At 46.5% G+C, this 27,785-nt stretch overlaps 8 non-coding genes and 42 pseudogenes across 8 annotated transcripts; 30 read left to right on the top strand and 20 right to left on the bottom strand.

The window, feature by feature from the left end:
- The first annotated feature begins 314 nt into the window (after positions 1-314).
- LOC148265234 (5S ribosomal RNA) lies at positions 315-433 on the top strand (annotated as a pseudogene).
- A 205-nt stretch (positions 434-638) lies between these two features.
- LOC148265233 (5S ribosomal RNA) lies at positions 639-757 on the top strand (annotated as a pseudogene).
- Positions 758-1,318: 561 nt separating this feature from the next.
- Positions 1,319-1,436, top strand: LOC148265232 (5S ribosomal RNA; annotated as a pseudogene).
- A 204-nt stretch (positions 1,437-1,640) lies between these two features.
- On the top strand, positions 1,641-1,759 carry LOC148265231 (5S ribosomal RNA; annotated as a pseudogene).
- Positions 1,760-1,965: 206 nt separating this feature from the next.
- LOC148265230 (5S ribosomal RNA) lies at positions 1,966-2,084 on the top strand (annotated as a pseudogene).
- Positions 2,085-2,697: 613 nt separating this feature from the next.
- Positions 2,698-2,816, bottom strand: LOC148265229 (5S ribosomal RNA; annotated as a pseudogene).
- A 205-nt stretch (positions 2,817-3,021) lies between these two features.
- Positions 3,022-3,140, bottom strand: LOC148265228 (5S ribosomal RNA; annotated as a pseudogene).
- Positions 3,141-3,703: 563 nt separating this feature from the next.
- LOC148265227 (5S ribosomal RNA) lies at positions 3,704-3,822 on the bottom strand (annotated as a pseudogene).
- Positions 3,823-4,028: 206 nt separating this feature from the next.
- On the bottom strand, positions 4,029-4,147 carry LOC148265226 (5S ribosomal RNA; annotated as a pseudogene).
- Positions 4,148-4,710: 563 nt separating this feature from the next.
- LOC148265225 (5S ribosomal RNA) lies at positions 4,711-4,829 on the bottom strand (annotated as a pseudogene).
- Positions 4,830-5,037: 208 nt separating this feature from the next.
- Positions 5,038-5,156, bottom strand: LOC148265224 (5S ribosomal RNA; annotated as a pseudogene).
- Positions 5,157-5,360: 204 nt separating this feature from the next.
- On the bottom strand, positions 5,361-5,479 carry LOC148265223 (5S ribosomal RNA; annotated as a pseudogene).
- A 563-nt stretch (positions 5,480-6,042) lies between these two features.
- Positions 6,043-6,161, bottom strand: LOC148265222 (5S ribosomal RNA; annotated as a pseudogene).
- A 588-nt stretch (positions 6,162-6,749) lies between these two features.
- Positions 6,750-6,868, top strand: LOC148265221 (5S ribosomal RNA; annotated as a pseudogene).
- Positions 6,869-7,076: 208 nt separating this feature from the next.
- LOC148265220 (5S ribosomal RNA) lies at positions 7,077-7,195 on the top strand. Its single transcript, XR_015820422.1, has one exon. It is a non-coding gene; the product is annotated as a 5S ribosomal RNA (ribosomal RNA).
- Positions 7,196-8,112: 917 nt separating this feature from the next.
- On the top strand, positions 8,113-8,230 carry LOC148265219 (5S ribosomal RNA; annotated as a pseudogene).
- A 205-nt stretch (positions 8,231-8,435) lies between these two features.
- On the top strand, positions 8,436-8,554 carry LOC148265218 (5S ribosomal RNA). The gene has a single exon (XR_015819848.1). It is a non-coding gene; the product is annotated as a 5S ribosomal RNA (ribosomal RNA).
- A 914-nt stretch (positions 8,555-9,468) lies between these two features.
- Positions 9,469-9,587, top strand: LOC148265217 (5S ribosomal RNA). The gene has a single exon (XR_015820945.1). It is a non-coding gene; the product is annotated as a 5S ribosomal RNA (ribosomal RNA).
- A 561-nt stretch (positions 9,588-10,148) lies between these two features.
- Positions 10,149-10,267, top strand: LOC148265216 (5S ribosomal RNA; annotated as a pseudogene).
- Positions 10,268-10,828: 561 nt separating this feature from the next.
- Positions 10,829-10,947, top strand: LOC148265215 (5S ribosomal RNA). The gene has a single exon (XR_015820944.1). It is a non-coding gene; the product is annotated as a 5S ribosomal RNA (ribosomal RNA).
- Positions 10,948-11,508: 561 nt separating this feature from the next.
- Positions 11,509-11,627, top strand: LOC148265214 (5S ribosomal RNA; annotated as a pseudogene).
- A 561-nt stretch (positions 11,628-12,188) lies between these two features.
- LOC148265213 (5S ribosomal RNA) lies at positions 12,189-12,307 on the top strand (annotated as a pseudogene).
- Positions 12,308-13,189: 882 nt separating this feature from the next.
- LOC148265212 (5S ribosomal RNA) lies at positions 13,190-13,308 on the top strand (annotated as a pseudogene).
- Positions 13,309-13,517: 209 nt separating this feature from the next.
- Positions 13,518-13,636, top strand: LOC148265211 (5S ribosomal RNA; annotated as a pseudogene).
- Positions 13,637-14,553: 917 nt separating this feature from the next.
- LOC148265210 (5S ribosomal RNA) lies at positions 14,554-14,672 on the top strand. The gene has a single exon (XR_015820542.1). It is a non-coding gene; the product is annotated as a 5S ribosomal RNA (ribosomal RNA).
- A 561-nt stretch (positions 14,673-15,233) lies between these two features.
- On the top strand, positions 15,234-15,352 carry LOC148265209 (5S ribosomal RNA; annotated as a pseudogene).
- A 559-nt stretch (positions 15,353-15,911) lies between these two features.
- Positions 15,912-16,030, top strand: LOC148265208 (5S ribosomal RNA; annotated as a pseudogene).
- Positions 16,031-16,235: 205 nt separating this feature from the next.
- Positions 16,236-16,354, top strand: LOC148265207 (5S ribosomal RNA; annotated as a pseudogene).
- Positions 16,355-17,270: 916 nt separating this feature from the next.
- LOC148265206 (5S ribosomal RNA) lies at positions 17,271-17,389 on the top strand (annotated as a pseudogene).
- A 561-nt stretch (positions 17,390-17,950) lies between these two features.
- On the top strand, positions 17,951-18,069 carry LOC148265205 (5S ribosomal RNA; annotated as a pseudogene).
- Positions 18,070-18,630: 561 nt separating this feature from the next.
- Positions 18,631-18,749, top strand: LOC148265204 (5S ribosomal RNA; annotated as a pseudogene).
- Positions 18,750-19,309: 560 nt separating this feature from the next.
- Positions 19,310-19,428, top strand: LOC148265203 (5S ribosomal RNA; annotated as a pseudogene).
- Positions 19,429-19,637: 209 nt separating this feature from the next.
- Positions 19,638-19,756, top strand: LOC148265202 (5S ribosomal RNA; annotated as a pseudogene).
- Positions 19,757-20,319: 563 nt separating this feature from the next.
- Positions 20,320-20,438, top strand: LOC148265201 (5S ribosomal RNA). Its single transcript, XR_015820493.1, has one exon. It is a non-coding gene; the product is annotated as a 5S ribosomal RNA (ribosomal RNA).
- A 204-nt stretch (positions 20,439-20,642) lies between these two features.
- On the top strand, positions 20,643-20,761 carry LOC148265200 (5S ribosomal RNA; annotated as a pseudogene).
- Positions 20,762-20,970: 209 nt separating this feature from the next.
- Positions 20,971-21,089, top strand: LOC148265199 (5S ribosomal RNA; annotated as a pseudogene).
- A 203-nt stretch (positions 21,090-21,292) lies between these two features.
- Positions 21,293-21,411, top strand: LOC148265198 (5S ribosomal RNA; annotated as a pseudogene).
- A 569-nt stretch (positions 21,412-21,980) lies between these two features.
- Positions 21,981-22,099, top strand: LOC148265197 (5S ribosomal RNA; annotated as a pseudogene).
- A 435-nt stretch (positions 22,100-22,534) lies between these two features.
- On the bottom strand, positions 22,535-22,652 carry LOC148265196 (5S ribosomal RNA; annotated as a pseudogene).
- Positions 22,653-22,862: 210 nt separating this feature from the next.
- On the bottom strand, positions 22,863-22,981 carry LOC148265195 (5S ribosomal RNA; annotated as a pseudogene).
- Positions 22,982-23,543: 562 nt separating this feature from the next.
- On the bottom strand, positions 23,544-23,662 carry LOC148265194 (5S ribosomal RNA). Its single transcript, XR_015820303.1, has one exon. It is a non-coding gene; the product is annotated as a 5S ribosomal RNA (ribosomal RNA).
- A 209-nt stretch (positions 23,663-23,871) lies between these two features.
- Positions 23,872-23,990, bottom strand: LOC148265193 (5S ribosomal RNA; annotated as a pseudogene).
- A 201-nt stretch (positions 23,991-24,191) lies between these two features.
- On the bottom strand, positions 24,192-24,309 carry LOC148265192 (5S ribosomal RNA; annotated as a pseudogene).
- Positions 24,310-24,870: 561 nt separating this feature from the next.
- Positions 24,871-24,989, bottom strand: LOC148265191 (5S ribosomal RNA; annotated as a pseudogene).
- Positions 24,990-25,195: 206 nt separating this feature from the next.
- On the bottom strand, positions 25,196-25,314 carry LOC148265190 (5S ribosomal RNA; annotated as a pseudogene).
- Positions 25,315-25,519: 205 nt separating this feature from the next.
- On the bottom strand, positions 25,520-25,638 carry LOC148265189 (5S ribosomal RNA; annotated as a pseudogene).
- Positions 25,639-25,843: 205 nt separating this feature from the next.
- On the bottom strand, positions 25,844-25,962 carry LOC148265188 (5S ribosomal RNA; annotated as a pseudogene).
- Positions 25,963-26,167: 205 nt separating this feature from the next.
- On the bottom strand, positions 26,168-26,286 carry LOC148265187 (5S ribosomal RNA; annotated as a pseudogene).
- Positions 26,287-26,845: 559 nt separating this feature from the next.
- On the bottom strand, positions 26,846-26,964 carry LOC148265186 (5S ribosomal RNA; annotated as a pseudogene).
- A 559-nt stretch (positions 26,965-27,523) lies between these two features.
- Positions 27,524-27,642, bottom strand: LOC148265185 (5S ribosomal RNA). The gene has a single exon (XR_015820920.1). It is a non-coding gene; the product is annotated as a 5S ribosomal RNA (ribosomal RNA).
- Positions 27,643-27,785: the final 143 nt, after the last annotated feature.

Below are 27,785 nucleotides of genomic sequence, written 5' to 3'. Positions count from 1 at the left end.
AACTCCGCAAGTTAAGGGTGCTTGGGCGAGAGTAGCACTAGGATGGGTGACCTCCTGCGAAGTCCTTATATTTCACTAATTTTCTTAGGAAGTCCTCGTGTTGCACCCATTTTTTTGCAGATTATTCATTCGACGTTACGCGCGACTTGAATTATGGTCCTCAGGTTTATTCGCAAATGTGAGTCACGGCGCTGTAGCATTTTACTTGATATTAGAACGAGAACGGGAGCTGCAGTGCGCACGCACAAGGAAACAAATGACGGGAGGGGGACGAAAGTGGAATGAGTTTATGTATTTGCAGCGCGAAATTAAATAGGTGAAATCATTCCAGCACTAATGCACCGGATCCCATCAGAACTCCGCAGTTAAGTGTGCTTGGGTGAGAGTAGTACTCGGATGGGTGACCTCTTGGGAAGTCCTCGTGTCGCACCAATTTTTTTTCAGACAGGTCGTTCGACGTTACGCGCGACTGGAACTAGGGTCCGCTGGTTTATGCGCAAATATGAGTCAAGAAGCAGGGGCATTTTAATCGATATTAGAACGAGAATGAGAGGTGAAGTGTGAACGCACAAGGAAACAAATGACCGGAGGGGGAAGAGAGGAGAAGGAGTGTATGTATTTGCAGCGCGAAATTAAACAGGTGCGATCATACCAGCACCAAAGCTACGGATCCCATCAGAACTCCGCAGTTAAATGTGTTTGGGCGAGAGTAGTCCTCGGATGGGTGACCACTTGGGAAGCCCTCGTGTTGCACCTATTTTTTTTTGGATGGGTTGTTCGACGTTACGCGCGAATGGAATTATAAACCGTTGGTTCATTTGCAAAGGTGAGTCACGGTGCCCGGGCATATTACTTGATATTAGATCGAGAAAGAGAGAAGCAGAGTGCACGCACAAGGAAACAAATGACGGGAGGGGGGATGGAAGGAGAAAGAGTGTATGTATTTGCAGTGCAGAATGAAACATGAGGGATCATACTAGCACTAATGCAACGGATTCTATCAGAACTCTGCAGTTAAGGGTGTTTGGGCGAGAAAAGTACTCGGATGGGTGACCTCCTGCGAAGTCCTTATATTTCACCCATTTTCTTGGGAGGTCCTCGTGTTGCACCCATCTTTCTGCAGATGATTCTTTCGACGTTACGCACGACTTGATTTATGGTCCGCAGGTTTATTCGCAAATGTGAGTCACGGCGCCGTGGCATTTTACTTGATATTAGAACAAGTACGGGAGGTGCAGTGCGCACGCACAAGGAAACAAATGACGGGAGGAGGAAGAAAAGATTAGGAGTGTATGTATTTGAAGCGCAAAATTAAACAAGTGGCATCATACCAGCACTAATGCACTAGATCCCATCAGAACTCTGCAGTTAAGTGTGCTTGGGCGAGAGTAGTGCTCGGATGGGTGACCTCTTGAGAAGTCCTCGTATCGCAATAATTTTTTTTCAGATAGGTCGTTCGACATTACGCGCGACTGGAACTATGGTCCGCTGGTTTATACGCAAATGTGAGTCAAGAATCAGGGGCATTTTAATCGATATTAGAACGAGAAGGAGAGGTGCAATGTGAACGCAAAAGGAAACAAATGATGGGAGGGCGGGAGGGAAGAAGGAGTGTATGTATTTTTAGCACGAAATTAAACAGGTGCGGTAACACCAGCACAAATGCACCGGATCCCATCAGAACTCCGCAGTTAAGTGTGCTTTGGCGAAAGTAGTACAATGATGGGTTACCTCTTGGGAAGTTCTCGTGTTGCACCCATTTTTTTTTCAGATGTACTGTTCGACGTTACGCGCGACTTTAATTATGGTCCGCAGATTTATTCGCAAATGTGAGTCATGGCGCCGTGGCATTTTTCTTGATATTCGAACGAGAACGAGATGTTCAGTGCGCACGCACAAGGAAACAAATGACGGGAGGGGGAAGAAAGGAGAAGGAGTTTATCTATTTGCAGCGCGAAATTAAACAGGTGCGATCATACCAGCACTAATGCACCGGATCTCATTAGAACGTTGTAGTTAAGTGTGCTTGGGCGAGAGTAGTACTCGGATGGGTGACCTCCTGGGAAGTCCTCGTGTCGCACTAATTTTTTTTTTCAGACGGGTCGTTCGACGTTACACGTGACTGGTATGATGCCACTTGATTAATTTTGCACTTCAAATACATACACTCCTTCGCTTTTCTTCCTCCTCCCGTCATTTGTTTCCTTGTGCGTGCGCACTGCACCTCCCGTACTCGTTCTAATATCAAGTAAAATGACACGGCGCCGTGACTCACATTTGCGAATAAACCTGCGGACCATAAATCATATCGCGCGTAACGTCGTAAGAATCATCTGCAAAAAGATGGGTGCAACACGAGGACCTCCCAAGAAAATGGGTGAAATATAAGGACTTCGCAGGAGGTCACCCATCAGAGTACTTTTCTCGCCCAAGCACCCTTAACTACGGAGTTCTGATAGAATCCGTTGCATTAGTACTGGTATGATCCCTCATGTTTCATTCTGCACTGCAAATACATACACTCTTTCTCCTCCCATCCCCCTCCCGTCATTTATTTCCTTGTGCGTGCACTCTGCATCTCTCCTTCTCGTTCTAATATCAAGTAATATGCCCCGGCACCGTGACTCACCTTTGCAAATGAACCAGCGGTTTATAATTCCATTCGCGTATAACGTCGAACAACCCATCCGAAAAAAATAGGGGCAACGCGAGGGCTTCCCAAGTAGTCACCCATCCGAGTACTACCCTCGCCCAAGCACACTTAACTGTGGAGTTCTGATGGGATCCGGAGCTTTAGTGCTGGTATGATCGCACCTGTTTAATTTTGTGCTGCAAATACATACACTCCTTCTCCTTTCTTCCCCCTCCCGTCATTTGTTTCCTTGTGCGTTCACACTTCACGTCTCATTCTCGTTCTAATATCGATTAAAATGCCCCTGCTTCTTGACTCACATTTGCGTATAAACCAGCAGACCCTAGTTCCAGACGCGCGTAACGTCGAACGACCCGTCTGAAAAAAAATTGGTGCGACACGAGGACTTCCCAGGAGGTCACCCATCCGAGTACTAATCTCACCCAAGCACACTTCACTGTGGAGTTCTGATGGAATCCGGTGCATTAGTGCTGGTATGATCGCACCTCTTAAATTTTCCGCTGCAAATACATAAACTCATTCCCCTTTCTTCCCCCTCCCGTCATTTGTTTCCTTGTGCATGCACACTGCACCTCCCGTTCTCGTTCTAATATCAAGTAAAATGCTACAGCGCCGTGACTCACATTTGCGAAGAAACCTGAGGACCATAATTCAAGTCGCGCGTAACGTCGAAAGAATCATCTGTAAAAAAATGGGTGCAACACGAGGATCTCACAAGAAAATGGGTGAAATATAAGGACTTCGCAAGAGGTAACCCATGCTAGTACTACTCTCGCCCAAACACCCTTACCTACGGAGTTCTGATTGAATCTGTTGCATTAGTGCTGGAATGATCGCACCTGTTTCATTTCGCGCTGCAAAAATATACACTCCTTCTCCTTTCTTCCCCCTCCCCTCATTTGTTTCCTTGTGCGTGCGCACTGCACCTCTCGTTCTCATTCAAATATCAAGTAAAATGCCATGGTGCCGTGACTCGCATTTGCAAATAAATCTACGGACCATAATTAAAGTCGCGCGTAACGTCGAGCGGCACATCTGAAAAAAAGGAAAAGGGTACAACACGAGAACTTCCTAGGAGGTAACCCATCATTGTACTACTTTCACCAAAGCACACTTAACTGCGGAGTTCTGATGGGATCCGGTGCATTTGTGCTAGTGTGACCGCACCTGTTTAATTTCGTGTTGAAAATACATACACTCCTTCTTCCCTCCCCCCCTCCCATCATTTGTTTCCTTGTGCGTTCACACTGCACCTCTCCTTCTCGTTCTAATATCGATTAAAATGCCCCTGATTCTTGACTCACATTTGCGTATAAACCAGTAGACCCTAGTTCCAGTCGAACATAACGTCGAACGACCCGTCTGAAAAAAAAAATTAGTGCGACACGAGGACTTCCCAGGAGGTCAACCATCCGAGTACTAATCTCACCCAAGCACACTTCACTGCGGAGTTCTGATGGGATCCGGTGCATTAGTGCTGGTATGATCGCACCTGTTTAATTTTGCGCTACAAATACATAAACTCATTCCCCTTTCTTCCCCCTCCCGTCATTTGTATCCTTGTGCGTGCGCACTGCAACTCCCGTTCTCGTTCTAATATCAAGTAAAATCCTACATCGCCGTGACTCACATCTGCGAATAAACCATAGGACCATAATTCAAGTCGCGCGTAACGTCGAAAGAATCATCTGCAAAAAAATGGGTACAACACGAGAACTTCACAAGAAAATGGGTGAAATATAAGGACTTCGCAGGAGGTAACCCATGCTAGTACTACTCTCCCCCAAGCACCCTTACGTACGGAGTTCTGATAGAATCCATTGCATTAGTGCTGGTATGATCACACCTGTTTCATTTCGCGCTGCAAATACATACACTCCTTCTCTATTCTTCCCCCTCCCGTCATTTGTTTCCTTGTGCGTGCGCACTGCACCTCTTGTTCTCGTTCAAATATCAAGTAAAATGCCACGGCGCCGTGACTCACATTTGCGAATAAATCTGCGGACCATAATTCAAGTCGCGCGTAAGGTCGAACGACACATCTGGAAAAAAGAAAATGGGTGCAACACGAGAACTTCCCAGGAGGTAACCCATCATTGTACTACTTTCGCCAAAGCGCACTTAACTGCGGAGTTCTGATGGGATCCGGTGCATTAGTGCTGGTATGATCGCACCAGTTTAATTTCGCGCTGCAAATACATAAACTCATTCTCCTTTCTTCCCCCTCCCGTCATTTGTTTCCTTGTGCGTGCGCACTGCACCTCTCGTTCTCGTTCAAATATCAAGTAAAATGCCACGGCGCCGTGACTCACATTTGCGAATAAATCTGTGAACCATAATTAAAGTCGCGCGTAACGTCGAACAGCACATCTGAAAAAAAAAAATGGGTGCAACACGAGAACTTCCCAAGAGGTAACCCATCATTGTACTACTTTCGCCAAAGCACACTTAACTTCGGAGTCCAGATGGGATCCGGTGCATTTGTGCTGGTGTGACCGCACCTGTTTAATTTCGTGCTGAAAATACATACACTCCTTGTTCCCTCCCCCCTCCCATCATTTGTTTCCTTGTGCGTTTACACTGCACCTCTCCTTCTCGTTCTAATATCGATTAAAATGCCCCTGATTCTTGACTCACATTTGTGTATAAACCAGCGGACCCTAGTTCCAGACGCGCGTAACGTCGAACGACCCGTCTGAAAAAGAAATTGGTGCGACATGAGGACTTCCCAGGAGGTCACCCATCCGAGTACTAATCTCGCCCAAGCACACTTCACTGCAGAGTTCTGATGGGATCTGGTACATTAGTGCTGGTATGATCGCACCAGTTTAATTTTGCGCTGCAAATACATAAACTCATTCCCCTTTCTTCCTCCTCCCGTCATTTGTTTCCTTGTGCGTGCGCACTGCACCTCCCGTTCTCGTTCTTATATCAAATAAAATGCTACAGCGCCGTGACTCACATTTGCGAATAAACCTGAGGACCATAATTCAAGTCGCGCGTAACGTCGAAAGAATCATCTGCAAAAAAATGGGTACAACACGAGGACTTCACAAGAAAATGGGTGAAATATAAGGACTTCGCAGGAGGTAACCCATGCTAGTACTACTCTCGCCCAAGCACCCTTACCTACGGAGTTCTGATTGAATCTGTTGCATTAGTGCTGGAATGATCGCACCTGTTTCATTTCACGCTGCAAAAATATACACTCCTTCTCCTTTCTTCCCCCTCCCCTCATTTGTTTCCTTGTGCGTGTGCACTGCACCTCTCGTTCTCATTCAAATATTAAGTAAAATGCCACGGTGCCGTGACTCGCATTTGTGAATAAATCTACAGATCATAATTAATGTCGCGCGTAACGTCGAACGGCACATCTGAAAAAAAGAAAATGGGTGCAACACGAGAACTTCCTAGGAGGTAACCCATCATTGTACTACTTTCGCCAAAGCACACTTAACTACGGAGTTCTGATGGGATCCGGTGCATTTGTGCTGGTTTGACCGCACCTGTTTAATTTCGTGCTGAAAATACATACACTCCTTCTTCCCTCCCCCCTCCCATCATTTGTTTCCTTGTGCGTTCACACTGCACCTCTCTTTCTCGTTCTAATATCGATTAAAATGCCCCTGATTCTTGACTCAAATTTGCGTATAAACCAGCGGACCATAGTTCCAATCGCGCGTAACGTCAAACGACCCATCTGAAAAAAAATTGTTGCGATACTAGGACTTCCCAAGAGGTCACCCATCCGAGTACTACTCTCGCCCAAGCACACTTACAATCTTACCAGCATTAATGCACCGTATCCCATCAGAACTCCGCAGTTAAGTCTGCTTGGGCGAGAGTAGTACTCGGATGGGTGACCTCCTGGGAAGTCCTCTTGTTGCACTAATTTTTTTTCTCAGACGGGTCGTTCGACGTTACGCGCGACTGGAACTATGGTCCGCTGGTTTATACGCAAATGTGAGTAAAAAATCAGGGGCATTTTTATCGATATTAGAACGAGAAGGAGAGGTGCAGTGTGAACGCACAAGGAAACAAATGATGGGAGGGGGAGGGAAGAAGGAGTGTATGTATTTTCAGCACGAAATTAAACAGGTGCGGTCACACCAGCACAAATGCACCGGATCCCATCTGGACTCCGAAGTTAAGTGTGCTTTGGCGAAAGTAGTACAATGATGGGTTACCTCTTGGGAAGTTCTCGTGTTGCACCCATTTTTTTTTTTCAGATGTGCCGTTCGACGTTACGCGCGACTTTAATTATGGTTCACAGATTTATTCGCAAATGTGAGTCACGGCGCCGTGGCATTTTACTTGATATTTGAACGAGAACGAGAGGTGCAGTGCGCACACACAAGGAAACAAATGACGTGAGGGGGAAGAAAGGAGAATGAGTTTATGTATTTGCAGCGCGAAATTAAACTGGTGCGATCATACCAGCACTAATGCACCGGATCCCATCAGAACTCCGCAGATAAGTGTGCTTGGGCGAGAGTAGTACTCGGATGGGTGACCTCCTGGGAAGTCCTCGTGTCGCACTAATTTTTTTTTTCAGATGGGTCGTTCGACTTTACGCGCGACTGGAACTAGGGTCCACTGGTTTATATGCAAATGTGAGTCAAGAAGCAGGGGCATTTTAATCGATATTAGAACGAGAAGGAGAGATGCAGAGTGCACGCACAAGGAAACAAATGACGGGAGGGGTGATGGAGGGAGAAAAAGTGTATGTATTTACAGCGCAGAATGAAACATGAGCAATCATACCAGCACCAATGCAACGGATTCTATCAGAACTCCGCAAGTTAGGGGTGCTTGGGCGAGAGTAGCACTATGATGGGTGACCTCCTGCGAAGTCCTTATATTTCTCCCATTTTCTTAGGAAGTCCTCGTGTTGCACCCATTTTTTTGCAGATGATTCTTTCGACGATACGCGCGACTTGAATTATGGTCCTCAGGTTTATTCGCAAATGTGAGTCAAGAAGTAGGGGCATATTAATCGATATTAGAACGAGAAAAAGAGGTGCAGTGTGAACGCACAAGGAAACAAATGATGGGAGGGGGGGGGAAGGGGAAGGAGTGTATGTATTTTCAGCACGAAATGAAACAGGTGCGATCATACCAGCACTAATGCAACAGATTCTATCAGAACTCCGTAGGTAAGGGTGCTTGGGCGAGAGTAGTACTAGCATGGGTTACCTCCTGCGAAGTCCTTATATTTCACCCATTTTCTTGTGAAGTCCTCGTGTCGCACCAATTTTTTTTCAGACAGGTCGTTCGACGTTACGGGCATCTGGAACTAGGGTCCGCTGGTTTATACGCAAATGTGAGTCAAGAAGCTGGGGCATTTTAATCGATATTAGAACAAGAATGAGAGGTGAAGTGTGAATGCACAAGGAAACAAGTGACGGGAGGGGGAAGAAAGGAGAAGGAGTGTATGTATTTGCAGCGCGAAACTAAACAGGTGCGATCATACCAGCACTAAGTCCCCGGATCCCATCAGAACTCCGCAGTTAAGTGTGCTTGGCGAGATTAGTACTCGGATGGTTGACCTCCTGGGAAGTCCTCGTGTCGCACCAATTTTTTTTCAGACGGGTCGTTCGACGTTACGCGCGTCTGGAACTAGATTCCGCTGGTTTATACGCAAATATGAGTCGAGAAGCAGGGGCATTTTAATCGAAATTAGAATGAGAATGAGAGGTAAAGTGTGAACGCACAAGGAAACAAATGACGGGAGGGGGAAGAAAGGAGAAGGAGTGTATATATTTGCAGCGCGAAATTAAACAGGTGCGATCATACCAGCACTAAAGCTCCGGATTCCATCAGAACTCCGCAGTTAATTGTGCTTGGGCGAGGGTAGTACTCGGATGGGTGACCATTTGGGAAGCCCTCGTGTTGCACCTATTTTTTTTCGGATGGGTTGTTCCGCGTTACGCGCGAATGAAATTATAAACCGCTGGTTCATTTGCAAAGGTGAGTCATGGTGCCGGGGAATATTACTTGATATTAGAACTAGAAAGAGAGATGCAGAGTGCACGCACAAGAAAACAAATGACGGGAGGGGGGATGGGAGGAGAAAGAGTGTATGTATTTGCAGTGCAGAATGAAACATGAGGGATCATACCAGCACTAATGCAACGGATTCTATCAGAACTCCGCAGTTAAGGGTGCTTGGACGAGAAAAGTACTCGGATGGGTGACCTCCTGCGAAGTCCTTATATTTCACCCATTTTCTTGGGAGGTCCTCGTGTTGCACCCATCTTTTTGCAGATGATTCTTTCGACGTTACGCGCGACTTGATTTATGGTCCGCAGGTTTATTCGCAAATGTGAGTCATGGCGCCGTGGTATTTTACAATATATTAGAACGAGTACGGGAGGTGCAGTGCGCACGCACAAGGAAACAAATTACGAGAGGAGGAAGAAATGAGAAGGAGTGTATGTATTTGAAGCGCAAAATTAAACAAGTGGCATCATACCAGCACTAATGCATTGGATCCCATCAGAACTCTGCAGTTAAGTGTGCTTAGGCGAGAGTAGTACTAGGATGGGTGACCTCCTGCGAAGTCCTTATATTTCACCCATTTTCTTAGGAAGTCCTCGTGTTGCACCTATTTTTTTGCAGATGATTCTTTCGACGATACGCGCGACTTGAATTATGGTCCTCAGGTTTATTCGCAAATGTGAGTCATGGCACCGTAGCATTTTACTTGATATTAGAACGAGCACAGGAGGTGCAGTGCGCACGCACAAGGAAACAAATGACGGGAGGGGGAAGAAAGGAGAAGTAGTTTATGTATTTGCGGTGCGGAATTAAAGGGGTGCGATCATACCAGCACTAATGCGCCGGATCCCATCCGAACTCCGCAGTTAAGTGTGCTTGGGCGAGAGTAGTACTCGGCTGGGTGACCTCCTGGGAAGTCCTCGTGTCGCACCAATTCTTTTTTAGACGGGTCGTTCGACGTTACGCGCGACTGAAACTAGGGTCCGCTGGTTTATACGCAAATGTGAGTCAATAAGTAAGGGCATTTTAATCGATATTAGAACGAGAAGGAGAGATGCAGAGTGCACGCACAAGGAAACAAATGACGGGAGGGGGGATGGAGGGAGAAAAAGTGTATGTATTTGCAGCGCATAATGAAACATGAGCAATCATACCAGCACCAATGCAACGGATTCTGTCAGAACTCCGCAAGTTTAGATTGCTTGGGCGAGAGTAGCACTAGGATGGATGACCTCCTGCGAAGTCCTTATATTTCACCAATTTTCTTAGGAAGTCCTCGTGTTGCACCCATTTTTTTATAGATGATTCTTTCGACGATACGCGCGACTTGAATTATGGTCCTCAAGTTTATTCGCAAATGTGAGTCACGGCACCGTAGCATTTTACTTGATATTAGAACGAGCATGGGAGGTGCAGTGCGCACGCACAAGGAAACAAATGACAGGAGGGGGAAGAAAGGAGAAGGAGTATATGTATTTCCAGCGCAAAATTAAACGGGTGCGATCATACCAGCATTAATGCACCGGATCCCATCAGAACTCCGCAGTTAAGTGTGCTTGGGCGAAAGTAGTACTCGGCTGGGTGACCTCCTGGGAAGTCCTCGTGTAGCACCAATTTATTTTCAGACGGGTCGTTCGACGTTACGCGCGACTGGAACTAGGGTCCGCTGGTTTATACGCAAATGTGAGTCAAGAAGCAAGGGCATTTTAATCGATATTAGAACGAGAAGGAGAGCTGCAGAGTGCACGCACAAGGAAACAAATGACGGGAGGGGGGATAGAGGGAGAAAAAGTGTATGTATTTGCAGCGCAGAATGAAACATGAGCAATCATACCAGCACCAACGCAACGGATTCTATCAGAACTCCGCAAGTTAAGGGTGCTTGGGCGAGAGTAGCACTAGGATGGGTGACCTCCTGCGAAGTCCTTATATTTCACCCATTTTCTTAGGAAGTCCTCGTGTTGCACCTATTTTTTTGCAGATGATTCTTTCGACGATACGCGCGACTTGAATTATGGTCCTCAGGTTTATTCGCAAATGTGAGTCATGGCACCGTAGCATTTTACTTGATATTAGAACGAGCACAGGAGGTGCAGTGCGCACGCACAAGGAAACAAATGACGGGAGGGGGAAGAAAGGAGAAGTAGTTTATGTATTTGCGGTGCGGAATTAAAGGGGTGCGATCATACCAGCACTAATGCGCCGGATCCCATCCGAACTCCGCAGTTAAGTGTGCTTGGGCGAGAGTAGTACTCGGCTGGGTGACCTCCTGGGAAGTCCTCGTGTCGCACCAATTCTTTTTTAGACGGGTCGTTCGACGTTACGCGCGACTGAAACTAGGGTCCGCTGGTTTATACGCAAATGTGAGTCAATAAGCAAGGGCATTTTAATCGATATTAGAACGAGAAGGAGAGATGCAGAGTGCACGCACAAGGAAACAAATGACGGGAGGGGGGATGGAGGGAGAAAAAGTGTATGTATTTGCAGCGCATAATGAAACATGAGCAATCATACCAGCACCAATGCAACGGATTCTGTCAGAACTCCGCAAGTTTAGATTGCTTGGGCGAGAGTAGCACTAGGATGGATGACCTCCTGCGAAGTCCTTATATTTCACCAATTTTCTTAGGAAGTCCTCGTGTTGCACCCATTTTTTTATAGATGATTCTTTCGACGATACGCGCGACTTGAATTATGGTCCTCAAGTTTATTCGCAAATGTGAGTCACGGCACCGTAGCATTTTACTTGATATTAGAACGAGCATGGGAGGTGCAGTGCGCACGCACAAGGAAACAAATGACAGGAGGGGGAAGAAAGGAGAAGGAGTATATGTATTTCCAGCGCAAAATTAAACGGGTGCGATCATACCAGCATTAATGCACCGGATCCCATCAGAACTCCGCAGTTAAGTGTGCTTGGGCGAAAGTAGTACTCGGCTGGGTGACCTCCTGGGAAGTCCTCGTGCAGCACCAATTTATTTTCAGACGGGTCGTTCGACGTTACGCGCGACTGGAACTAGGGTCCGCTGGTTTATACGCAAATGTGAGTCAAGAAGCAGGGGCATTTTAATCGATATTAGAACGAGAAGGAGAGCTGCAGAGTGCACGCACAAGGAAACAAATGACGGGAGGGGGGATAGAGGGAGAAAAAGTGTATGTATTTGCAGCGCAGAATGAAACATGAGCAATCATACCAGCACCAATGCAACGGATTCTATCAGAACTCCGCAAGTTAAGGGTGCTTGGGCGAGAGTAGCACTAGGATGGGTGACCTCCTGCGAAGTCCTTATATTTCATCCATTTTCTTAGGAAGTCCTCGTGTTGCACCCATTTTTTTGCAGATGATTCTTTCGACGATACGCGCGACTTGAATTATGGTCCTCAGGTTTATTCGCAAATGTGAGTCACGGCACCGTAGCATTTTACTTGATATTAGAACGAGCACGGGAGGTGCAGTGCGCACGCACAAGGAAACAAATGACGGGAGAGGGAAGAAAGGAGAAGGAGTATATGTATTTGCAGCGCAAAATTAAACGGGTGCGATCATACCAGCATTAATGCACCGGATCCCATCAGAACTCTGCAGTTAAGTGTGCTTGGGCGAGAATAGTACTCGGATGGGTGACCTCCTAGGAAGTCCTCGTGTCGCACTAATTTATTTTCAAACGGGTCGTTCGACGTTACGCGTGACTTGAACTAGGGTCAGCTGGTTTATACGCAAATGTGAGTCAAGAAGCAGGGGCATCTTAATCGATATTAGAACGAGAAGGAGAGGTGCAGTGTGAACGCACAAGGAAACAATTGATGGGAGGGGGAGGGAAGGAGAAGGAGTGTATGTATTTTCAGCACGAAATGAAACAGGTGCGATCATAGCAGCACTAATGCAACTGATTCTATCAGAACTCCGTAGGTAAGGGTGCTTGGGCGAGAGTAGTACTAGCATGGGTTACCTCCTGCGAAGTCCTTATATTTCACCCATTTTCTTGTGAAGTCCTCGTGTAACACCCACTTTTTTGCAGATGATTCTTTCGACGTTAAGCGCGACTTGAATTATGGTCCTCAGGTTTATTCGCAAATGTGAGTCACAGCGCTGTAGCATTTTACTTGATATTAGAACAAGAACGGGAGGTGCAGTGCGCACGCACAAGGAAACAAATGACGGGAGGGGGAAGAAAGGGGAATGAGTTTATGTATTTGCAGCCCAAAATTAAACAGGTGCGATCATACCAGCACTATTGCAGCGGATCCCATCATAACTCCGCAGTGAAGTTTGCTTGGGGGAGATTAGTACTCGGATGGGTGACCTCCTAGGAAGTCCTCGTATCGTAACAATTTTTTTTCAGAGGGGTCGTTCGACGTTACGCACGATTGGAACTATGGTCCGCTGGTTTATACGCAAATGTGAGTCAAGAATCAGGGGCATTTTAATCGATATTAGAATGAGAGGGAGAGGTGCAGTGTGAACGCACAAGGAAACAAATGATGGGAGGGGGGTAGGGAAGAAGGAGTGTATGTATTTTCAGCACGAGATTAAACAGGTGCGGTCACACCAGCACAAATGCACCGGATCCCATCAGAACTCCGCAGTTAAGTGTGCTTTGGCGAAAGTAGTACAATGATGGGTTACCTCATGGGAAGTTCTCGTGTTGCACCCATTTTCTTTTTTTCAAATGTGCCGTTCGACGTTACGCGCGACTTTAATTATGGTCCGCAGATTTATTCGCAAATGTGAGTCACGGCGCTGTGGTATTTTACTTGATATTTGAACGAGAACGTGAGGTGCAGTGTGCACGCACAAGGAAACAAATGACGGGAGGGGGAAGAAAGGAGAAGGAGTTTATGTATTCGCAGCGCGAAATTAGAAATGTGCGATCATACTAGCATTAATGCACCGGATCCCATTAGAACTCCGCAGTTAAGTATGATTCGGCGAGAGTAATACTCGGATGGGTGACCTCTTGGGAAGTCCTCGTGTCGCACTAATTTTTTTTTTCAGACCGGTCGTTCGACGTTATGCGCGACTGCAACTAGGGTCCATTGGTTTATACGCAAATGTGAGTCAAGAAGCAGGGGCATTTTAATCGATATTAGAACGAGAAATAGAGATGCAGAGTGCACGCACAAGGAAACAAATGACGGGAGGGGGAGGGAAGGAGAAAGAGTGTATGTATTTTCAGCACGAAATGAAACATGTGCGATCATACCAGCACTAATGCATCGGATTCTATCAGAACTCCATAGGTAAGGGTGCTTGGGCGAGAGTAGTACTAGCATGGGTTACCTCCTGCGAAGTCCTTATATTTCACCCATTTTCTTGTAAAGTTCTCGTGTTGCACCAATTTTTTTGCAGATGATTCTTTCGACGTTACGCGCGACTTGAATTATGGTTCTCAGGTTTATTCGCAAATGTGAGTCAAGAAGCAGGGGCATTTTAATCGATAGTAGAACGAGAAGGAGAGGTGCAGTGTGAACGCACAAGGAAACAATTGACGGGAGGGGGGATGGACGGAGAAAAGGTGTATGTATTTACTGCCCAGAATGAAACATGAGCAATCATACCAGCACCAATGCAACGGATTCTATCAGAACTCCGCAAGTTAAGGGTGCTTGGGCGAGAGTAGCACTAGGATGGGTGACCTCTTGCGAAGTCCTTATATTTCACCCATTTTCTTAGGAAGTCCTTGTGTTGCACCTATTTTTTTGCAGATGATTCTTTCGATGATACGCGCGACTTGAATTATGGTCCTCAGGTTTATTCGCAAATGTGAGTCACGGCACCGTAGCGTTTTACTTGATATTAGAACGAGCACGGGAGATGCAGTGCGCAAGCACAAGGAAACAAATGACGGGAGAGGGAAAAAAGGAGAAGGAGTATATGTATTTCCAGCGCAAAATTAAACGGGTGCGATCATACCAGCATTAATGCACCGGATCCCATCAGAACTCCGCAGTTAAGTGTGCTTGGGCGAGAATAGTACTCGGATGGGTGACCTCCTAGGAAGTCCTCGTGTTGCACCAATTTATTTTCAGACGGGTCGTTCGACGTTACGCGCGACTGGAACTAGGGTCCGCTGGTTTATACGCAAATGTGAGTCAAGAAGCAGGGGCATTTTAATCGATATTAGAACGAGAAGGAGAGATGCAGAGTGCACGCACAAGAAAACAAATGACGGGAGGGGGGATGGAGGGAGAAAAAGTGTATGTATTTGCAGCGCAGAATGAAACATGAGCAATCATACCAGCACCAATGCAACGGATTCTATCAGAACTCCGCAAGTTAAGGGTGCTTGGGCGAGAGTAGCACTAGGATGGGTGACCTCCTGCGAAGTCCTTATATTTCACCCATTTTCTTAGGAAGTCCTCGTGTTGCACCCATTTTTTTGCAGATGATTCTTTCGACGATACGCGCGACTTGAATTATGGTCCTCAGGTTTATTCGCAAATGTGAGTCACGGCACCGTAGCATTTTACTTGATATTAGAACGAGCACGGGAGGTGCAGTGCGCACGCACAAGGAAACAAATGACGGCAGGGGGAAGAAAGGAGAATGAGTATATGTATTTGCAGTGCAAAATTAAACGGGTGCAAACATTCCAGCATTAATGCACCGGATCCCATCAGAACTCCGCAGTTAAGTGTGCTTGGGCGAGAGTAGTACTCGGATGGGTGACCTCCTGGGAAGTCCTAGTGTCGCACCAATTTATTTTCAGACGGGTCGTTCGACGTTACGCGGGACTGGAACAAGGGTCCGCTAGTTTATACGCAAATGTGAGTCAAGAAGCAGAAGCATTTTAATCGATATTAGAACGAGAATGAGAGGTGCAGTGTGAACGCACAAGGAAACAATTGATGGGAGGGGGAGGGAAAGAGAATGAGTGTATGTATTTTCAGCACGAAATGAAACAGGTGCGATCATAGCAGCACTAATGCAACGGATTCTATCAGAACTCCGTAGGTAAGGGTGCTTGGGCGAGAGTAGTACTAGCATGGGTTACCTCCTGCGAAGTCCTTATATTTCACCCATTTTCTTGTGAAGTCCTCGTGTAACACGCACTTTTTTGCAGATGATTCTTTCGACGTTACGCGCGACTTGAATTATGGTCCTCAGGTTTATTCGCAAATGTCAGTCACGGCGCTGTAGCATTTTACTTGATATTAGAACGAGAACGGGAGCTGCAGTGCGCACGCACAAGGAAACAAATGACGGGAGGGGGAAGAAAGGGGAATGAGTTTATGTATTTGCAGCCCGAAATTAAACAGGTGCGATCATACCAGCACTAATGCAGCGGATCCCATCATAACTCCGCAGTGAAGTGTGCTTGGGCGAGATTAGTTCTCGGATGGGTGACCTCCTGGGAAGTCCTCGTGTCACACCAATTTTTTTTCAGACAGGTCGTTCGACGTTACGCGCGTCTGGAATTAGGGTCCGCTGGTTTATACGCAAATGTGAGTCAAGAAGCAGGGGCATTTTAATCGATATTAGAACGAGAATGAGAGCTGAAGTGTGAATGCACAAGGAAACATATGACGAGAGGGGGAAGAAAGGGGAAGGAGTTTATGTATTTGCAGCGTGAAATTAGAAATGTGTGATCATACTAGCACTAATGCACCGGATCCCATTAGAACTCCGCAGTTAAGTGTGATTCGGCGAGAGTAATACTCGGATGGGTGACCTTCTGGGAAGTCCTCGTGTCGCACTAATTTTTTTTTTCAGACCGATCGTTCGAGATTATGCGCGACTGCAACTAGGGTCCACTGGTTTATACGCAAATGTGAGTCAAGAAGCAGGGGCATTTTAATCGTTATTAGAACGAGAAAGAGAGATGCAGAGTGCACGCACAAGGAAACAAATGACGGGAGGGGGAGGGAAGGAGAAAGAGTGTATGTATTTTCAGCACGAAATGAAACAGGTGCGATTATACCAGCACTAATGCATCGGATTCTATCAGAACTCCATAGGTAAGGGTGCTTGGGCGAGAGTAGTACTAGCATGGGTTACCTCCTACGAAGTCCTTATATTTGACCCATTTTCTTGTAAAGTCCTCGTGTTGCACCCATTTTTTTACAGATGATTCTTTCGACGTTACGCGGGACTTGAATTATGGTTCTCAGGTTTATTCGCAAATGTGAGTCAAGAAGCAGGGGCATTTTAATCGATATTAGAACGAGAAGGAGAGGTGCAGTGTGAACGCACAAGGAAACAATTGACAGGAGGGGGGATGGACGGAGAAAAAGTGTATGTATTTGCTGCCCAGAATGAAACATGAGCAATCATACCAGCACCAATGCAACGGATTCTATCAGAATTCCGCAAGTTAAGGGTGCTTGGGCGAGAGTAGCACTAGGATGGGTGACCTCCTGCGAAGTCCTTATATTTCACCCATTTTCTTAGGAAGTCCTCGTGTTGCACCTATTTTTTGCAGATGATTCTTTCGATGATACGCGCGACTTGAATTATGGTCCTCAGGTTTATTCGCAAATGTGAGTCACGGCACCGTAGCATTTTACTTGATATTAGAACGAGCACGGGAGGTGCAGTGCGGAAGCACAAGGAAACAAATGACGGGAGAGGGAAGAAAGGAGAAGGAGTATATGTATTTCCAGCGCAAAATTAAACGGGTGCGATCATACCAGCATTAATGCACCGGATCCTATCAGAACTCCGCAGTTAAGTGTGCTTGGGCGAGAGTAGTACTCGGATGGATGACCTCCTGAGAAGTCCTCGTGTCGCACCAATTTATTTTCAGACGGGTCGTTCGACGTTACGCGCGACTGGAACTAGGGTCCGCTGGTTTATACGCAAATGTGAGTCAAGAAGCAGGGGCATTTTAATCGATATTAGAACGAGAAGGAGAGATGCAGAGTGCACGCACAAGGAAACAAATGACGGGAGGGGGGATGGAGGGAGAAAAAGTGTATGTATTTGCAGCGCAGAATGAAACATGAGCAATCATACCAGCACCAATGCAACGGATTCTATCAGAACTCCGCAAGTTAAGGGTGCTTGGGCGAGAGTAGCACTAGGATGGGTGACCTCCTGCGAAGTCCTTATATTTCACCCATTTTCTTAGGAAGTCCTCGTGTTGCACCCATTTTTTTGCAGATGATTCTTTCGACGATACGCGCGACTTGAATTATGGTCCTCAGGTTTATTCGCAAATGTGAGTCACGGCACCGTAGCATTTTACTTGATATTTGAACGAGCACGGGAGGTGCAGTGCGCAAGCACAAGGAAACAAATGACGGGAGAGGGAAGAAAGGAGAAGGAGTATATGTATTTCCAGCGCAAAATTAAACGGGTGCGATCATACCAGCATTAATGCACCGGATCCTATCAGAACTCCGCAGTTAAGTGTGCTTGGGCGAGAGTAGTACTCGGATGGATGACCTCCTGAGAAGTCCTCGTGTCGCACCAATTTATTTTCAGACGGGTCGTTCGACGTTACGCGCGACCGGAACTAGGGTCCGCTGGTTTATACGCAAATGTGAGTCAAGAAGCAGGGGCATTTTAATCGATATTAGAACGAGAAGGAGAGATGCAGAGTGCACGCACAAGGAAACAAATGACGGGAGGGGGGATGGAGGGAGAAAAAGTGTATGTATTTGCAGCGCAGAATGAAATATGAGCAATCATACCAGCACCAATGCAACGGATTCTATCAGAACTCTGCAAGATAAGGGTGCTTGGGCGAGAGTAGCGCTAGGATGGGTGACCTCCTGCGAAGTCCTTATATTTCACCCATTTTCTTAGGAAGTCCTCGTGTTGCACTCATTTTTTTGCAGATGATTCTTTCGACGATACACACGACTTGAATTATGGTCCTCAGGTTTATTCGTAAATGTGAGTCACGGCACCGTAGCATTTTACTTTATATTAGAACGAGCACGGGAGGTGCAGTGCGCACGCACAAGGAAACAAATGACGGGAGGGGGAAGAAAGGAGAAGGAGTTTATGTATTTACAGTGCGAAATTAAACGGGTGCGATCATACCAGCACTCATGCACCGGATCCCATCAGAACTCCGCAGTTAAGTGTGCTTTGGCGAGAGTAGTACTCGGATTGGTGACCTCCTTGGAAGTCTTCGTGTCGCACCAATTTTTTTTCAGACGGGTCGTTCGACATTACGCGCGACTGGAACTAGGGTCCGCTGGTTTATACACAAATGTGAGTCAAGAAGCAGGGGCATTTTAATCGATATTAGAACGAGAAGGAGAGGTGCAGTGTGATCGCACAAGGAAACAATTGATGGGAGGGGGAGGGAAGGAGAAGGAGTGTATGTATTTTGAGCACGAAATGAAACAGGTGCGATCATACCAGCACTAATGCAACAGATTCTATCAGAACTCCGTAGGTAAGGGTGCTTGGGCGAGAGTAGTACTAGCATGGGTTACCTCCTGCGAAGTCCTTATATTTCAACAATTTTCTTCTGAAGTCCTCGTGTTGCACCCATTTTTTTTGCAGACGATTCTTTCGACGTTACGCGCGACTTGAATTATGGTCCTCAGGTTTATTCGCAAATGTGAGTCACGGCGCCGTGGCATTTTACTTAATATTAGAACGAGAACGGGAGGTGCAGTGCGCACGCACAAGGAAACCAATGACGGGAGGGGGAAGAAAGGGGAATGAGTGTAAGTATTTGCAGCGTGAAATTAAACACGTGCGATGATACAAGCACAGATGCGCTGGATCCCATCAGAACTCCGCAGTTAAGTGTGCTTTGGCGAAAGTAGTACAATGATGGGTTACCTCGTGGGAACTTCTCGTGTTGCACCCATTTTCTTTTTTTTAGATGTTCCATTCGACGTTACGCGCGACTTTAATTTTGGTCCGCAGATTTATTCGCAAATGTGAGTCACGGCGTTATGGCATTTTACTTGATATTTGAACGAGAACGAGAGGTGCAGTGTGCACGCACAAGGAAACAAAAGACGGGAGGGGGAAGAAAGGAGAATGAGTTTATGTATTTGCAGCACAAAATTAAACAGGTGCGATCATACCAGCACTAATTCACCGGATCCCATCAGAACTCCGCAGTTAAGTGTGCTTGGGCGAGAGTAGTACTCGGATGGGTGACCTCTTGGGAAGTCCCCGTGCCGCATTAATTTTTTTTTTCAGACGGGTCATTCGACGTTACGCGCGACTGGAACTAGGGTCCACTGGTTTATACGCAAATGTGAGTCAAGAAGCAGGGGCATTTTAATCGATATTAGAACGAGAAAGAGAGATGCAGAGTGCACGCACAAGGAAACAAATGACGGGAGGGGGGATGGAGGGAGAAAAAGTGTATGTATTTGCAGCGCAGAATGAAGCAGGAGCAATCATACCAGCCCCAATGCAACGGATTCTATCAGAACTCTGCAAGTTAAGGGTGCTTGGGCGAGAGTAGCACTAGGATGGGTGACTTCCTGCGAAGTCCTTATATTTCACCCATTTTCTTAGGAAGTCCTCGTGTTGTACCTATTTTTTTGCAGATGATTCTTTCGACGATACGCGCAACTTGAATTATAGTCCACAGGTTTATTCGCAAATGTGAGTCACGACACCGTAGCATTTTACTTGCCATTAGAACGAGCTCGGGAGGTGCAGTGCGCACGCACAAGGAAACAAATGACGGGAGGGGGAAGAAAAGAGAAGGAGTTTATGTATTTGCAGCGCGAAATTAAACGGGTGCGATCATACCAGCACTAATGCACCGGATCCCATCAGAACTCCGCAGTTAAGTGAGTTTGGGCGAGAGTAGTACTCGGATGGGTGACCTCTTGGGAAGTCCTCGTGTCGCACCAATTTTATTTCAAACGGGTCGTTCGACGTTACATGCGACTGGAACTAGGGTCCGCTGGTTTATACGCAAATGTGAGTCAAGAATCAGGGGCATTTTAATCGATATTAGAACGAGAAGGAGAGGTGCAGTGTGAACGCACAAGGAAACAAATGATGGGAGGGGGGGAGGGAAGAAGGAGTGTATGTATTTTCATCACGAAATTAAACAGGTGCGTTCACACCAGCACAAAAGCACCGAATCCCATTAGAACTCCGCAGTTAAGTGTGCTTTGGCGAAAGTAGTAAAATGATGGGTTACCTCCTGGGAAGTTCTCGTGTTGCACCCTTTTTTTTTTTTCAGATGTGCCGTTCGACGTTACGCGCGACTTGAATTATGGTCCTCAGGTTTATTCGCAAATGTGAGTCACGGCGCCGTGGCATTTTTCTTGATATTAGAATGAGAACGGGAGGTGCAGTGCGCACGCACAAGGAAACAAATGACAGGAGGGGGAAGAAAGGGGAAATGAGTTTATGTATTTGCAGCGCAAAATTAAACAGTTGCGGTCATACCAGCACTAATGCACCGGATCCCATTAGAACTCCGCAGTGAAGTGTGCTTGGGCGAGATTAGTACTCGGATGGGTGACCTCCTGGGAAGTCCTCGTGTCGCACAAGTTTTTTTTCAGACGGGTCGTTCGACGTTACTCGCATCTGGAACTAGGGTCCGCTGGTTTATACGCAAATGTGAGTCAAGAAGCAGGGGCATTTTAATCGATATTAGAACGAGAATGAGAGGTGAAGTGTGAACGCACAAGGAAACAAATGATGGGAGGGGGGAGGGAAGAAGGAGTGTATGTATTTTCAGCACGAAATTAAACAGGTGCGGTCACACCAGCACAAATGCACCGGATCCCATCAGAACTCCGCAGTTAAGTGTGCTTTGGCGAAAGTAGTACAATGATGGGTTACCTCCTGGGATGTTCTCGTGTTGCACCCATTTTCTTTTTTTCAGATGTGCCGTTCGACGTTGCGCGCGACTTTAATTATGGTCCGCAGATTTATTCGTAAATGTGAGTCACGGCGCCGTGGCATTTTACTTGATATTTGAACGAGAACGAGAACGAGAGGTACAGTGCGCACGCACAAGGAAACAAATGACGGAAGGGGGAAGAATGGAGAAGGAGTTTATGTATTTGCAGCTTGAAATTAAACAGGTGCGATCATACCAGCACTAACTCACCGGATCTTATCAGAACTCCGCAGTTAAGTGTGCTTGGGCGAGAGTAGTACTCGGATGGGTGAGCTCCAGCGAAGTCCTTATATTTCACCCATTTTCTTAGGAAGTCCTCGTGTTGCACCCATATTTTCTCAGATTATTCTTTCGACGATACGCGCGACTTGAATTATGGTCCTCAGATTTATTCGCAAATGTGAGTCACGGCACCGTAGCATTTTACTTGATATTAGAACGAGCACAGTTGGTGCAGTGCGCATGCACAAGGAAACAAATGACGGGAGGGGGAAGAAAGGAGAAGGAGTTTATGTATTTGCAGCGCGAAATTAAACGGGTGCGATCATACCAGCACTAATGCATCGGATCCCATCAGAACTCTGCAGTTAAGTGTGCTTGGGAGCGAGTAGTACTCGGATGGGTGATCTCCTGGGAAGTCCTCGTGTCGCACCAATTTTTTTTCAGACGGGTCGTTCAACGTTAAGCGCGACTGGAACTTGGGTCCGCTGGTTTATACGCAAATGTGAGTCAAGAAGCAGGGGCATTTTTAATCGATATTAAAACGAGAAGGAGAGATGCAGTGTGAACGCACAAGGAAACAATTGATGGGAGGGGGAGGGAAGGAGAAGGAGTGTATGTATTTTCAGCACGAAATGAAACAGGTGCGATCATGCCAGCACTAATGCAACGGATTCTATCAGAACTCCGTAGGTAAGGGTGTTTGGGCGAGAGTAGTACTAGCATGGGTTACCTCATGCGAAGTCCTTATATTTCACCCATTTTCTTGTGAAGTCCTCGTGTTACACCCATTTTTTTGCAGATGATTCTTTCGACGTTACGCGCGACTTGTATTATGGTCCTCAGGTTTGTTCGCAAATCTGAAAAAAAATTATTACGATACGTGGACTTCCCAAGAGGTCACCCATCCAAGTACTACTCTCGCCCAAGCACACTTAACTGCAGAGTTCTGATGGGATCCAGTGCATTAGTGCTGGTATGATGCCACTTGTTTAATTTTGCACTTCAAATACATAAACTCCTTCTCCTTTCTTCCCCCTCCCGTCATTTGTTTCCTTGTGCGTGCGCACTACACCTCTCGTTCTCGTTCAAATATCAAGTAAAATTCTACGGCGCCGTGACTCACATTTGCGAATAAATCTGCGGACCATAATTAAAGTCGCGCGTAACATCGAACGGCACATCTGAAAAAAAGAAAATGGGTGCAACACGAGAACTTCCCAGGAGGTAACCCATCATTGTACTACTTTCGCCAAAGCACACTTAACTGCGGAGTTCTGATGGGATCCGTTGCATTTGTGCTGGTATGATCGCACCCGTTTAATTCCGCGCTGCAAATACATAAACTCCTTCTCCTTTCTTCCCCCTCCCGTCATTTGTTTCCTTGTGCGTGCGTACTGCACCTCCCGTACTCGTTCTAATATCAAGTAAAATGCTACGGTGCCGTGACTCACATTTGCGAATAAACCTGAGAACCATAATTCAAGTCGTGCGTATCGTCGAAAGAATCATCTGTAAAAAAATGGGTGCAACACGAGGACTTCCTAAGAAAATTGGTGAAATATAAGGACTTCGCAGGAGGTCACCCATCCTAGTGCTACTCTCGCCCAAGCACCCTTAACTTGCGGAGTTCTGATAGAATCCGTTGCATTGGTGCTGGTATGATTGCTCATGTTTCATTCTGTGCTGCAAATACATACACTTTTTCTCCCTCCATCCCCCCTCCCGTCATTTGTTTCCTTGTGCGTGCACTCTGCATCTCTCCTTCTCGTTCTAATATCGATTAAAATGCCCCAGCTTCTTGACTCACATTTGCGTATAAACCAGTGGACCCTAGTTCCAGTAGCTCGTAACGTCGAACGACCCGTCTGAAAAAAAAATTAGTGCGACACAAGGACTTCCCAAGAGGTCACCCATCCGAGTACTACACTCGCCCAAGCACACTTAACTGCGGAGTTCTGATGGGATCCGGTGCAATAGTGCTGGTATGATCGCACCCGTTTAATTTCGCGCTGCAAATACATAAACTCTTTCTCCTTCCATCCCCCCTCCTGTCATTTGTTTCCTTGTGCGTGCACTCTGCATCTCTCGTTCTCGTTCTAATATCAAGGAATATGCCCCGGCACCGTGACTCACATTTGCGAATAAATCTGCGACCATAATTAAAGTCGCGCGTAACGTCGAATGGCAAATCTGAAGAAAAGAAAATGGATGCAACACGAGAACATCCCAGGAGATAACCCATCATTGTACTACTTCCGCCAAAGCACACTTAACTGCGGAGTTCTGATGGGATCCGGTGCATTTGTCCTGGTGTGACCGCACCTGTTTAATTTCGTGCTGAAAATACATGCACTCCTTCTTCCATCCCCCCCCCATCATTTGTTTCCTTGTGCGTTCACACTGCACCTCTCAATCTCGTTCTAATATCGATTAAAATGCCCTGATTCTTGACTCACATTTGCGTATAAACCAGCGGACCATAGTTCCAGTCGCGCGTAACGTCGAACGACCCATCTGAAAAAAAATTGTTGCGATACGAGGACTTCCCAAGAGGTCACCCATCCGAGTACTACTCTCGCCCAAGCACACTTGACTGTAGAGTTCTGATGGGATCCAGTGCATTAGTGCTTGTATGATGCCACTTGTTTAATTTTGCACTTCAAATACATACACTCCTTCTCTTTTCTTCCTCCTCCCGTCATTTGTTTCCTTGTGCGTGCGCACTGCACCTCCCGTACTCCTTCTAATATCAAGTAAAATACCACGGCACCGTGACTCACATTTGCGAATAAACCTGCAGACCATAAATCAAGTCGCGCGTAACGTCGAAAGAATCATCTACAAAAAGATGGGTGCAACACAAGGACCTCCCAAGAAAATGGGCAAAATATAAGGACTTCGCAGGAGGTCACCCATCCGAGTACTTTTCTCGCCCAAGCACCCTTAACTACGGAGTTCTGATAGAATCCGTTGCATTAGTGCTGGTATGATCCCTCATGTTTCATTCTGCACTGCAAATACATACACTCTTTCTCCGCCCATCCCCCCTCCCGTCATTTGTTTCCTTGTGGGTGCACTCTGCATCTCTCTTTCTCGTTCTAATATCAAGTAATATGCCACGGCACCGTGACTCACCTTTGTAAATAAACCAGCGGTTTATAATTCCATTCGCGCGTAACGTCGAACAACCCATCCGAAAAAAAATAGGTGCAACACGAGGGCTTCCCAAGTGGTCACCCATCCGAGTACTACCCTCGCCCAAGCACACTTAACTGTGGAGTTCTGATGGGATCCGGAGATTTAGTGCTGGTATGATCGCACAAGTTTAATTTCGCGCTGCAAATACATACACTCCTTCTCCTTTCTTCCCCTTCCGTCATTTGTTTCCTTGTGCGTTCACACTTCACCTCTCATTCTCGTTCTAATATCGATTAAAATGCCCCTACTTCTTGACTCACATTTACGTATAAACCAGTGAACCCTAATTCCAGTCGCGCGTAATGTCGAATTTCCAGTCTGAAAAAAAAAATTTGTGTGACAGGAGGACTTCCCAGGAGGTCACCCATCCGAGTACTAATCTCGCCCAAGCACACTTCACTGCGGAGTTCTGATGGGATCCGGTGCATTAGTTCTGGTATGATCGCACCTGTTTAATTTTGCGCTACAAATACATAAACTCATTCCCCTTTATTCCCCCTCCCATCATTTGTTTCCTTGTGCGTGCGCACTGCACCTCCCGTTCTCGTTCTAATATCAAGTAAAATGCTACAGCGTGGTGACTCACATTTGCGAATAAACCTGAGGACCATAATTCAAGTCGCGCGTAACGTCGAAAGAATCATCAACAAAAAAATGGATGCAACACGAGGACTTCCCAAGTGGTCACCCATCCGAGTACTACTCTCGCCCAAGCACACTTAACTGCGGAGTTATGATGGGATCTGTTGCATTAGTGCTGGTATGATCACACCTGATTAATTTTGCGCTGCAAATACATAAACTCCTTCTCTTTTCTTCCCCCTCCCATCATTTGTTTCCTTGTGCGCGCACTCTGCATCTCTCTTTCTCGTTCTAATATTAAGTAATATGCCCCGGCACCGTGACTCACCTTTGCAAATGAACCAGCGGTTTATAATTCCATTCGCGCGTAACGTCGAACAACCCATCCGAAAAAAAATAGGTGCAACACGAGGGCTTCCCAAGTGGTCACCCATCATTGTACTACTCTCGCCCAAGCACACTTAACTAAGGAGTTCTGATGGGATTCGAGGCTTTAGTGCTGGTATGATTGCATCTGTTTAATTTCGCGCTGCAAATACATACACTCCTTCTCCTTTCTTCCCCCTCCCGTCATTTGTTTCCTTGTGCATTCACACTTCACCTCTCATTCTCGTTCTAATATCGATTAAAATGCCCCTGCTTCTTGACTCACATTTGCGTATAAACCAGCGGACCCTAGTTCCAGACGCGCGTAACATCGAATGACCCGTCTGACAAAAAATTGGTGCGACACGAGGACTTCCCAGGAGGTCACCCATCCGAGTACTAATCTCGCCCAAGCACACTTCACTGCGGAGTTCTGATGGGATTCGGTGCATTAATGCTGGTATGATCGCACCTGTTTAATTTCGCGCTGCAAATACATAAACTCATTCCCCTTTCTTCCCCCTCCCGTCATTTGTTTCCTTGTGCGTGCGCACTGCACCTCCCGTTATCGTTCTAATATCAAGTAAAATGCTACAGCGCCGTGACTCACATTTGCGAATAAACTTGAGGACCACAATTCAAGTCGCGCATAACGTCGAAAGAATCATCTGCAAAAAAATGGGTGCAACACGAGGACTTCACAAGAAAATAGGTGAAATATAAGGACTTCGCAGGAGGTAACCCATGCTAGTACTACTTTCGCCCAAGCACCCTTACCTACGGAGTTCTGATAGAATCCGTTGCATTAGTGCTGGTATGATCGCACCTGTTTCATTTCGTGCTGAAAATACATACACTCCTTTTCCTTCCCTTCCCCTCCCATCAATTCTTTCCTTGTGCCTTCACACTGCACCTCTCATTCTCGTTCTAATATCGATTAAAATGCCCCTGCTTCTTGACTCACATTTGCGTATAAACTAGCGGACCGTAGTTCCAGTCGCTCGTAACGTCGAACTACCCGTCTAAAAAAAAATTGGTGCGACACGAGGACTTCCCAGGAGGTCACCAATCCGAGTACTACTCTCGCCCAAGCACACTTGACTGCGGAGTTCTGATGGGATCCGGTGCATTAGTTCTGGTATGATCGCACCCGTTTAATTCCGCGCTGCAAATACATAAACTCCTTCTCCTTTCTTCCCCCTCCCGTCATTTGTTTCCTTGTGCGTGCGCACTGTACCTCCCGTGCTCGTTCTAATATCAAGTAAAATGCCACGGCGCCGTGACTCACATTTGCGAATAAACCTACGGACCATAAATCAAGTCACGTGTATCGTCGAAAGAATCATCTGCAAAAAAATAGGTACAACACGAGGACTTCCTAAGAAAATGGGTGAAATATAAGGACTTCGCCGGAGGTAACCCATGCTAGTACTACTCTCGCCCAAGCACCCTTACCTACGGAGTTCTGATAGAATCCGCTGCATTAGTACTGGTATGATCGCACCTGTTTCATTTCGTGCTGAAAAGACATACACTCCTTCTCCTTCCCTCCCCCTCCCATCAATTGCTTCCTTATGCGCTCACACTGCACCTCTCCTTCTCGTTCTAATATCGATTAAAATGCCCCTGCTTATTAACTCACATTTGCGTATAAACCAGCGGACCCCAGTTCCAGTCACGCGTAACGTCGAACGACCCGTCTGAAAAAAAATTGGTGCGACACGAGGACTTCCCAAGAGGTCACCCATCCGAGTATTACTCTCGCCCAAGCACACTTAACTGCGGAGTTCTGATGGGATCCGGTGCATTAGTGCTGGTATGATCGCACCAGTTTAATTCCGCGCTGCAAATACATAAACTCCTTCTCCTTTCTTCCCCCCTCCCGTCATTTGTTTCCTAGTGCGTGCGCACTGCACCTCTCGTTCTCGTTCAAATATCAAGTAAAATGCCACGAAGCCGTGACTCACATTTGT

The sequence above is a fragment of the Carica papaya genome, chromosome 5 (genome assembly GCF_054855325.1).
Source record: "Carica papaya isolate Zhongbai chromosome 5, ASM5485532v1, whole genome shotgun sequence".
Lineage (NCBI taxonomy): Eukaryota > Viridiplantae > Streptophyta > Magnoliopsida > Brassicales > Caricaceae > Carica > Carica papaya.
Note: the sequence above shows the minus strand (reverse complement) of the source record. Positions and strands in the feature narration are given on the sequence as shown.